Below are 10,684 nucleotides of genomic sequence, written 5' to 3' on the forward strand. Positions count from 1 at the left end.
ACGAGTGCAGGGACAGCAAACTTTCAAGTCCTAGCCATCTCACATTAACATCGTTCCTCATTTCCACGGGATGGCTTCGGAAGACCCGTATTCGCACTTGACCGATTTTTCAGCTATTTGCGGGTCTATTGGTGATGGTACATTTGATCAGGACGAAGTCCGGTTGCGATTATTCCAGTTTTATCGAAAAGATAAAGCAAAACTCTAGTTTAATTCGCTACCGATGCACAGTATCAAAAAAAGGGACGAGATGCAGCAGGTGTTTCTAAACGAGTTTTATTCACAGTCGAAGACTACCGAGGCACGTTCGGACATTCGCAACTTTTCACAGTTATCTGGTGAGTTATTTCATGAAGCCTTTACTAGGTATAAAGACATGATCAGGAAATTCCCACATCACCAAATCGAACTGTGGGAACTGGTAAAGTGCTTTGTTGATGGGTTGACATACGAGGATCGAAAGCATCTTAAGGCCTCGTGTAATGGGCAGTTGCTGAATAAGCCCGAGGAAAATGATTGGGATTTTCTAGAGTTTATGTGTGAAGACTCGAAATCTGAAGCAGCAGCTGAAAGACGAAGACGTGGTAATTCTTCCAGGTCAGTTAAGTCAGTCACGAGTGAGTCTGAAAGAATTTTTGAGTTAGCGTGTGAACTGGCTGGGTATAGAAAGGGTAAAAAGAAAGAAGTCGGGAAAGTCGGTGTTAAATTCCCGGTTTGTGAAGATTGTGGTGAACTCGGGCATAAGGCAGAAAACTGCCCCGAGTTTTATGATGACAAGGAGGACGATACCGAGGAAGTCAATTATGCTTACGGGGACTCCAAAGGCCAAGGGTTCAATTCGAACACATATCACCCGGGCCTGAGGAATCACCCGAACTTTCGCTACGGGAATGCGTCTTCTCAGTTGAACCCGAACTTTCAGGGATCGAGCCAGAACAGATCGCAGGGTAATTACCGCCAGAGCGGTTATCAGCAGGGTTCGAATAACCAGAATCGGGGATATAACAGAGACAGTAACCGGGGTGGTAATTCTTCGGGTAATCAGGATCAGCAGAAAGGGTCTTCGAGGAATTCGGGTGAGTCGGTGCACTCAAAGTTTGATGCGTTGTTGAAACTCATTATTGATCATAAAACCGAGACGAAGCAACAGTTCGAGTTACGGGATAAGTCGTCAGAGGCAATGATGAAGTAGATCGGTCAGCTTGCTTCAGATGTGGCAAAGTTACAGAAGAACACGAGCCAAATCTCGAGCGACACCATAGTCAACCCGAACCACTACAGCTCGATTTCGAAAAAGCACATCAACCAGGTAAGTATTTTACGTAGTGGTAAGAAATATGATAATAAGGTTGGGGTTCCACCACCATTGGTTGATGGGGTGGTGGAAGAGATTGATGAAAATATCGTCAGTGATGACGAGCCGGAACCGATTAAACTAAATGAATCTAACAAAAGTGAAACTAAAAATAACAAATCGGTTCCGAAGGATGACATCAACAACTCTAAGGATAAGGAAAGGGTGAAAACCGTTCCATATCCCGATGCTTTGTTGGCGCCATCAAAGGCGAAGATGGCATCAAAACGAGGCCCACAACAAGAAGATATATGGGAAACATTTAAAAAAGTTAAAATTAACATTCCTCTTATAGATGCCATAAAACAAATTCCCGCCTATGCTAAGAACCTGAAGGAGTTGTGCACACAGAAAAGGAGTCATAAGATTCCTAAACAGATTGATTTTACCGATAATGTGAGTGCAATTCTTTCGGGTTCGCTTCCACCGAAGCTACAAGATCCGGGAATGCCCATTATACCCATTCAAGTGGGTGATTTTAAAATGACTCGGGCGCTTCTAGATCTTGGGGCTAGAATCAGTATTCTCCCGGGTAGTTTATACGACCAGTACGATTTTGGCTCGCTTCATGCGGCTGCCACCACGGTTGTCTTGGCTGACCAGACACCGAAACTGCCCCGAGGAATATTGACTGACGTTATCGTCAAGGTGGAAGACTTTTATTTTCCAGTTGACTTTTTGGTCCTCGATTATGTTTCGGGTGAAAGGACCAAGCAGCCTACGGTTATCCTCAGTAGACCATTTTTGGCTACCGCAAAAGCAACATTAATTGCAGAAATGGTACTATTGATATGGCATTCGGTAACCTTAAGCTGAGAATTAATGTTTTCACACGATGAGATAATTCTCCGGTCGATGACGAGTGCTTCATGGCCGATGTCATTGACGAGTACATCCCGCTATACGACTCTGTCGTCAGTGCGGATGGCACAGCGGAGACGTGTTTTTTGTTTGACAGGTTGTAGGTGGAGACAGACAAGTTGCTGGAATAGGAGGAAAAACAGATGGAGATCGCAGCTCTGTGAAGAGACCGTCCACCATGGTCAGTTCAGGTGGAATCACTTCCCGAGAGATCAATACCGGGTTGAAACCGTCAATGCTGGAAGCACCGAAAGTTGAGCTGAAAGAGCTCCCAAAGCATTTAAAATATGCTTTTCTTGGTAAGAATAATACATTGCCTGTTATTATGGCTTCTAACTTATCTGTTGAAGAGGAAAGTGCTTTGATGGTGGTGCTGGTTGAGCATAAGGAAGCAATCGGGTGGACAATAGCGGATTTGAAGGGAATCAGTCCCTCATTTGTGATGCACAAAATTTTAACAGATCCGGCTGTCAAACCCGCACACGATGCTCAGCGGAGGTTGAACACGAACATGAGGGAAGTGGTGAAGAAGGAAGTGCTGAAGTGGTTGGATGCTGGCATTATTTTTTCTATCTCAGATAGCACGTGGGTGAGCCCGACTCAAACAGTACCTAAAAAAGCGGGCATCCAAGTCGTTAAGGACGACTCAGGTAACGAGGTCGCCACCCGGCCGGTAACCGGGTGGCGCATTTGTATTTATTATCGTAAACTGAACACGGCGACATCGAAAGATCACTTGCCGCTTCCGTTTATCGATCAAATTGTTGAAAAGCTATCTGGTCAAAAATTTTATTGTTTTTTAGACGGGTATTCCGGGTATAACCAGATAACTATTCATCCTGAGGATCAGGAGAAGACTACGTTTACATGCCCGTATGGCACATTCGCGTTTAGGAGAATGCCATTCGGACTATGTAACGCCCCTGCTACCTTTCAAAGGTGCATGATGTATCTTTTCTGATATGGTGGGGGGGGGGGGTCTTTAGAAATCTTCATGGATGATTTTTCAATTTTTGATACGTCTTTTGATTCATGTTTAAACCAACTCGAAAGGGTTTTGAAAAGATGTGTCGAAACGAACTTGGTTCTTAGTTGGGAAAAGAGACATTTTATGGTCCAAGAGGGAATTGTATTGGGCCATGTTGTTTCGAGTCATGGCATTAGATCGTTTCTGGGGCATGCCAGGTTTTATAGACGGCTTATTAAGGGTTTTAGTGATATTACCAAACCCTTATGTAATTTATTGCTTAAGGATGCCCCGTTTGATTTTAACGATGAATGTACTAAGGCCTTTGACATTCTGAAATTGAAATTAGCTGAAGCCCCGATGCAGTCACCCGATTGGAGTTTACCTTTTGAAATAATGTGTGATGCGAGTGATTATGCAGTTGGGGCTGTTTTGGGTCATCGGGTTGACAAGAAACCCGTTGCTATATACTATGCAAGTAAAACCCTCTCGGATGCTCAATTGGATTATACCACAACCGAGAAGGAGTTACTGGCAGTAGTATATGCTCTAGATAAATTCCGGTCTTATATTTGGGGTAGTAAAGTCATTATATTTTCTGACCATTCTGCTGTTAGGTACCTCATGGACAAAAAGGATGCAAAACCGAGGCTTATCAGATGGGTTTTGTTGTTACAGGAATTTGATTTAGAGATTCGGGACAAGAAAGGGAGTGAAAATGTTGTTGTAGATCACTTGTCCCGTATTATTGTGGAAGATGGAAACTTGGACGGGCCCATTAACGAGTCTTTCCCGGATGAGCATATTTTGTCAATTTCTTAAAATCCTTGGTTGGCTCATATTGTTAATTTTAAAGTTTCAGGTGACTTACCAGAGCATTGGCCAAGAAGAAAGAAGAAACAGTTGATTTCACAGGCCAAACAGTATATTTGGGATGACCCGGACCTGTTCAAGATTGGTGCCGATCAGATGATCAGACAATGAATACCCGACGAGGATGTCAGATCGGTGTTGGAACACGCACATTCGTCTGCATGTGGTGGTCACTTCAGTGGCCAGAAAACCTCTTGAAAAGTTTTAACGAGTGGTTTCTTTTGGCCATCCTTGTTTAAGGATGCTCACGAGTTTGCGACACACTGTTTAAAGTGTCAACAACTCGGGAGCATTTCTAAGAGGGACGAGATGCCCTTCAACCCGATCCTTGTTGTTGATATTTTTGATGTTTGGTAGATCGATTTCATGGGCCCGTTTCCTAATTCGCACGGTAATCTGTATATCCTAGTGGCCATTGATTATGTGTCTAAATGGGTCGAGGAAATAGCCACTAGGACAAATGATCATACAGTCGTTTGCAATTTCGTTCAAAGTAATATTTTTTCGAGATTTGGAGTCCCCCGTACTATCACAAGTGATGGGGGATCTCATTTTAAGAATTTTAAATTCGGGAAGTTGCTTAAACGATATGGTGTTGATCATAGAATAGCAACTCCTTACCATCCACAAAACGAGTGGACAAGTGGAGGTTTCTAATAGGCAAATTAAACAAATTTTGCAGAAAATCGTTCGGGCAGACCGAAAAGATTGGTCTAACTAAGTTGACCGATGCTCTATGGGCCTACCGAACATCTTATAAAATGCCAATTGGAACCACTCCCTATAGACTTTTGTATGGAAAGGATGGTTATTTACCGGTTGAAATTGCACAAAGAGCGTTTTGGGCTACTAAACAGGTTAATATGGATTATGATGATGCAGGTAAGGCGAGGAAATTGACTTTGTGCGAGATCAAGGAGTTGAGAGACAAGGCATACGATTGCGCATCAGCTTACAAGGCAAAGATGAAGAAAGTTCACGATGCTAATATCAGGTTGAAGAACTTTGAAGTTGGTCAACGAGTGTGGTTGTACAACACAAGGATGAAACTCTTCCCGGGCAAATTAAGAAGTAAGTGGACGGGCCCGTACTCGATTGTAAGAGTCGGGAATCATGGTCAGTACGAGATTGAAGATTTTGATGATCATTTGAGACAAGTGGTAAATGGCTATAGACTGAAGCCATATTTGGAGATGAAGGACATACACGAGATGGATGAGGAATCGGTGAATTTCGTTGTGACTTCATCGGTTTATGAAGATAACTGAGTTCGAGGCATTGTCGAGCTGTAGACTTTAAATTCAGCGCTTACGGGAGGCAACCCGGGGTTTGTAAGTGTCTGTCCAGTTTGTTATATTATTATTGAGTCTTGTACTTATTGTCGTCTCGAGTTTTGTGTAGTAAACGCCAAGTGTGGGGAACTTCGTTGAAGAGTGGAAATTAGAGAAGTTCGGTAAGCGTGGGTGAAATTATACATCTTTCCAGGTACGTACAGGTATTTTGAGTTGGAAACATGTGCAGGGTATTGTCAGGGATGCCAAAATCTGCATTTTTAGAAAAATTTAGATTCTGTAACATAGCCCATCGCGATACACGATGGGCTTGTTGTTACCTCCATCGCGTATCGCGATGGAGGTTGGCATCTCCTGGAAAGTGATGTCATCGCGTACCGCGATGACGTCACAAACTACCCCATCGCTATACGCGATGGGGTCAAACCCTAATTGTAAATCAATTGGGCGATGATACGCGATCACCACCCTTTTGACCCATCGTGTATCGCGATGGGTCACGGGTTGACCCAATTTATTTTTAATATAATGTCTGTTCTTCTTCTTCTTTCCTTCTCCTCTTCTTTTTCTTTCTCCCATCCACCCCGTCTGTTCTTTCTTGCTCCGGCGACCACCATCAAACACCATCATCCATCCTCCTCCGTCCACCCACTCCTCGCCGTCGACAACCATCTCCAACACTCACCACTGCCGTCCACAATTGTCACCACCACTCACCCACCATTACCAATTCCTGACCACTGCCGTCCCACCACCACTGACCATCGCCGTCTGTCCGTTGTCCATTTTCTCCGGCGACCATCACAGTCACAACCACACACCTGTCACCACCACCGACCACCCTCTCTCTCTGCCACTTCAGACCACCGCAGTTCTCAATTACCACCGTCATTATTGTTCGATTAATTTTGGTCAGTCGACTTTGAGGTATGTTATTTTAATATTATTATTATATTTTGTCGACGTTAGGTTTGCGGGATTATCAGGTTCATTGTGGTTACCGGGTTGTTGACGGGTTGGTTTGTTTAGTTTGAACTGAGGATTGTGTTATTTGAACTTTGCGGGTTTGTTGGGTTGGTTAGAGTGGTCGTTTGAAATTTAGTCGGTTAACGGGTTTTAGGGTATTGGTTAATCTTGTTATTTGGTTGCCGGGTTTGTTGGGTAGGTGAAGAGTCATGCATTGATGGTCGGTTTCTGTTAAACGTAAGAGTGTGATAAAAACATATTTTTGAAAGTCCAAAATTTTAAATCATTAATTTATTATCAAACTAATGATCCTGACGTTTCGTTATAAAACGTTTATTTTGAACTGAATTCATTAATATATTATTCATATTTTGTTTTCAAAAACCGATTTGCCACATTTTCTTTGTTGCCGACGTGTTGGTTGCACTTTAATCGAGACAGTCTGTCAGTTTACTTTGTTCGTGTCAGTTTCTTAATTAGTGGTTGTTTGTTTTGTGTTGGGTCGTGTCCGTTGTGTCTGTTAATCGAGTTGAGGGGACATCTGCCTAGTTTGAAATTGATGGTTTGATTACCCGTCCATACTCAATCTCCATTCGGGCAGGTTAATCTGGTTTTTAGAATACGTACAAGGTGTCCCCGATTTTTTTCGTCTTTATTTATTTTATTTTATTATTTTAATATTATTTTACTAAGTGGGACAACCGCGACTGCAGGTTCCCAGCCGGATCTACACAGGAGTATCTCGTAACACGAAGGTGCGGAATCCCCACGTAATACGATACGAGTGTAAGATAGATAATACGTTGAACCGATAAACAAACACACGTCACAATACTAATAAACACGATTGTATTGCAACACTTCAACACATGATCTCAATAATCACCAACACACGTTAGGAAAAACTTAACTAAGAAAAGCCGAAGTGAGGTTTAAATAGACCTCGACAACTTCGCCTAACATACTAGGCGAAGTTGTCATAACTTCGCCTATCCTCCAAGTTCGCCTACATCCCAGGCGAACTTATACAATAATAATATTCAAAACCAAAACAAACAATCTAAAACGATTACAGACACATACAAAACACAAGATACTGAACTACTGACATTATGCACCAACAGACTCCCCCTTGGCAGTAGCTTCATATCTCTATCTTCACTCTCGTGTCTAGTAATCCCAAAAATCTCGTGTCACCCGTCTTCAAGCATGAACACCCTGTCTTACACAGACAGAGACCACCCTTTGGTACTTCTTAGCTTCATCTTTCCACGCAGGAATGTAGAATATCTTCTTATCGTTTAGTACCTGCAAATCAGCTTGAGACAAATTTACCAAGTGCATGGGATCATACACTCTCAGAATCTCCTGTTCGTCCTCATCTTCCATAACAGCTTCAGCTATTTGACTATCAACGTACCACCACTTGAGATTCTTTAAAACATCCTTGGGCATTATCTTCATCGACACTTCTTTCAAACACCGAATCGGCTTATATTTCATCACCATCCATGGTTTGCCATCAGCTCGTATTCCCCTTTCCTTATCTTCAACTAACTTCCCTTTTTGAGGCTTTAACAACTCAAACTTTTTCTCTTTCACACCTTCTTTCCACACAATCTTCCCAATTATTCTAGCCATATTGTCATCACTCCTATTAATCAATCTCAATTTAGCCAAATCCTTCACCTCACACTCAGGCAAGGTATTGAGCGATCTCAACGTCCTCTTAAAATACTGAATCCCATCAAAGCGTTTAATCACAAATAACTTTAATTGCTCATCATACAGCCAGCAAATAATACCTTTCTTTGACTCAGCATACCCCTTGATATTGTAACTCTTTTTGAACATTGTTGGAACCGCTGGCTTCTTTGTCTTAACAAACCACTGAGCATAGCCTTCTTTCCATCACGGCTATTCTTCCCACTCAGACTCATCAGACACATCCATATCTTGACTCACATTCACCTTGTCAACATCTGGAATATCATGTTCTACAATATCATCCACAATCTCACCTTCTTCTATCTCACTATCAATCACAATATGTTATCCTATCTTTTCAATCTCATCAATAGTTAACACATCATATGTTAAATCATCATCATCACCCAACATTTCCTCATCATCAACAACCACGACAATTTCACCACCTGATCCACCTGATGTACCAGCTGACTCCCCCGAGATGTGGAAGTCCCAAGAGTTTGTTCAGTTCTTGGCAACTCACCACCTGCACCTTTCGATGCATTGGGATCATCGTCATCATCGTCTCTATATTGTCTCTTCTTGGTTCTCAACTCGTCGCCCTTGCAGCTCGTCTCCCCCTGAGATGCTAAGAACTGTTTTAAAGCATCAAATAGTTTACCGTGTTCAACAAGGAGGGACGATTGGATCTGATTTTCTGCTACAAGTCGCTGGATAGCCTGAGTCTGGATTAGATTGATTCTTGACTGTTCAGCAACTACTCATTCAAGAGCCGCTATCCTTTCAGAATCAGACAAGGTAGCATCAAAATCAAAATGCATGTGAGAAATGTCTTGAGCATAAGGTGGAGGAATTCCCAAACTAGCTGGAGTATCAGAAGTAGTCTGAAAAGTAACTGCGGGTGGTATTGAAACAGGCAACCCCGCAGTAGCAACCAACGTTGACTCAACAAATCTTGCAACAACCTCCGATGGAGTGACAGTAGGAGGTGGCAAGGAGACTATCTCCGGTGCTGTAAATTGAAACGTGGTCGGAGGAACACCAAAGGATGAAGATGTGGTCACCACGGGAACACTTGAGGTAATCGGCACTGTCACAGTCATAGAAGCAGGAACCATAGTCATACCAGATAACGAGGGTGGAGAGAAACGAACCACCCTTGAGCTTTCACCAACTCCCGAACTTTCACCAGCTCTGACCTTCTTCGATCTTCGTACCAACTTGTCTAACTCCTCATAGTCAGACTCACTGTCATCCGAGTCTCTCTTTCTCTTGCCATGTATTCTTTCTTGTCTGACCAGAATCTGTTGTACTTCAGCAATATCGTCAGTGGAGGAGTCAGAGTCGGTTCTCTCAGAATCCGCCACAGACGTAGCAACCATAGAAAACATTCACACCAGATGCCTCAGCTACTGCGACACGAACCTCAGCAGCTAGATCAATTTGTTCCATGTCAAAGAACCCTTGCCCTCCAAAGGCGACTTCAAGATCGACCTGTTCTTCCGGAGCTACAACAGGATCAGCAGGCAGTGCTTGCTGTACCACAGGTGGTGGTTGAACCACGGGAGTCGGTTGAGGAACATTAGCCTGTTGCGGTGCCGGGTCACAAAATTCATCTCCTGGAGGAGCAATATAAGCAGGATTCACCAAATAACCAAACAATGCAGTGTGCCGCGGACGAAGCTCTGGTTTGCTACGAGCACTTGATGACCTACATTGCGAAAAAATTCTCTTACTTACACTCTCAACATAACGGATAGGACGTCGTTGAGGCAGCGTAGGGGCTACATGATTCAGAATCTTTTGTAGGAATCTCGGGTACATTGAAAATCTTTCCCTGGCGACCGCGCGTCTCTGACGATCAATTTCATAAAACACCATCTGACTAAAGTTGTAGGGCTTGTAGTAAGTCAGGGCAGTCATTGCAGATTGCATCATTGCCCCCATACCGTCTGTACCAGCTTTACGACCAGACATGCACACTATCATCACGTGCATCAGAAAATGCCACTGATCTAATAAAAATCCCTTCCTCCTTTGAGTGTCACCCAACGGACCCGAATAACCCATCCGCAGAAACGTACCATCTCTGAATGGAGCCGGAAAATCTGTTGGATCATCTGTAGTTTCAGCCCCGAACTGTAAAGCGACCCTTATTTGATCTGCCGAGAACTGTACCACCTGATTGTTCACTGTAGCGCGCATAACCGGAGGATCAACTCTACAGTCATATTCTACCGTTCGCCAAAAGTCTTCGATATTTGGTAGTGAAATGGGTAGAGTAGCCGTGATGGCGTGAAAAATACGTGAGCGAACGAGGAATGAAATGATCTCACGATAGTCATCTATACCACTAGCATCCGGATCCAAAGTGATATACATGCTGTGACCCGGAAAGAACTGTCGGTTGTTGTCACCACCTTCGTCACCACCAGCACCACGAGCCCCTGCCACAGCAGCCATATCTGCACAACAAACGGTCTAAGTTAGAACATTGACGTAGCAGATCATAACTTCGCCTGTTACCATGAGCGAAGTTATGATAACATCTCACGTGCAGGCGAAGTTAGCCATATGGCGAAGTTGAGTACAACTTCGCCCTAAACACTAACTTCGCCTGAGAACGAACCAGAACTCATAAATAAAATAAGCTTGAGCAGG

The sequence above is a fragment of the Bidens hawaiensis genome, unplaced genomic scaffold (assembly GCF_021521415.1).
Source record: "Bidens hawaiensis isolate Kalapana, Puna unplaced genomic scaffold, B.hawaiensis_p1.1 tig00030771_1, whole genome shotgun sequence".
Taxonomy (NCBI): Eukaryota; Viridiplantae; Streptophyta; class Magnoliopsida; order Asterales; family Asteraceae; genus Bidens; species Bidens hawaiensis.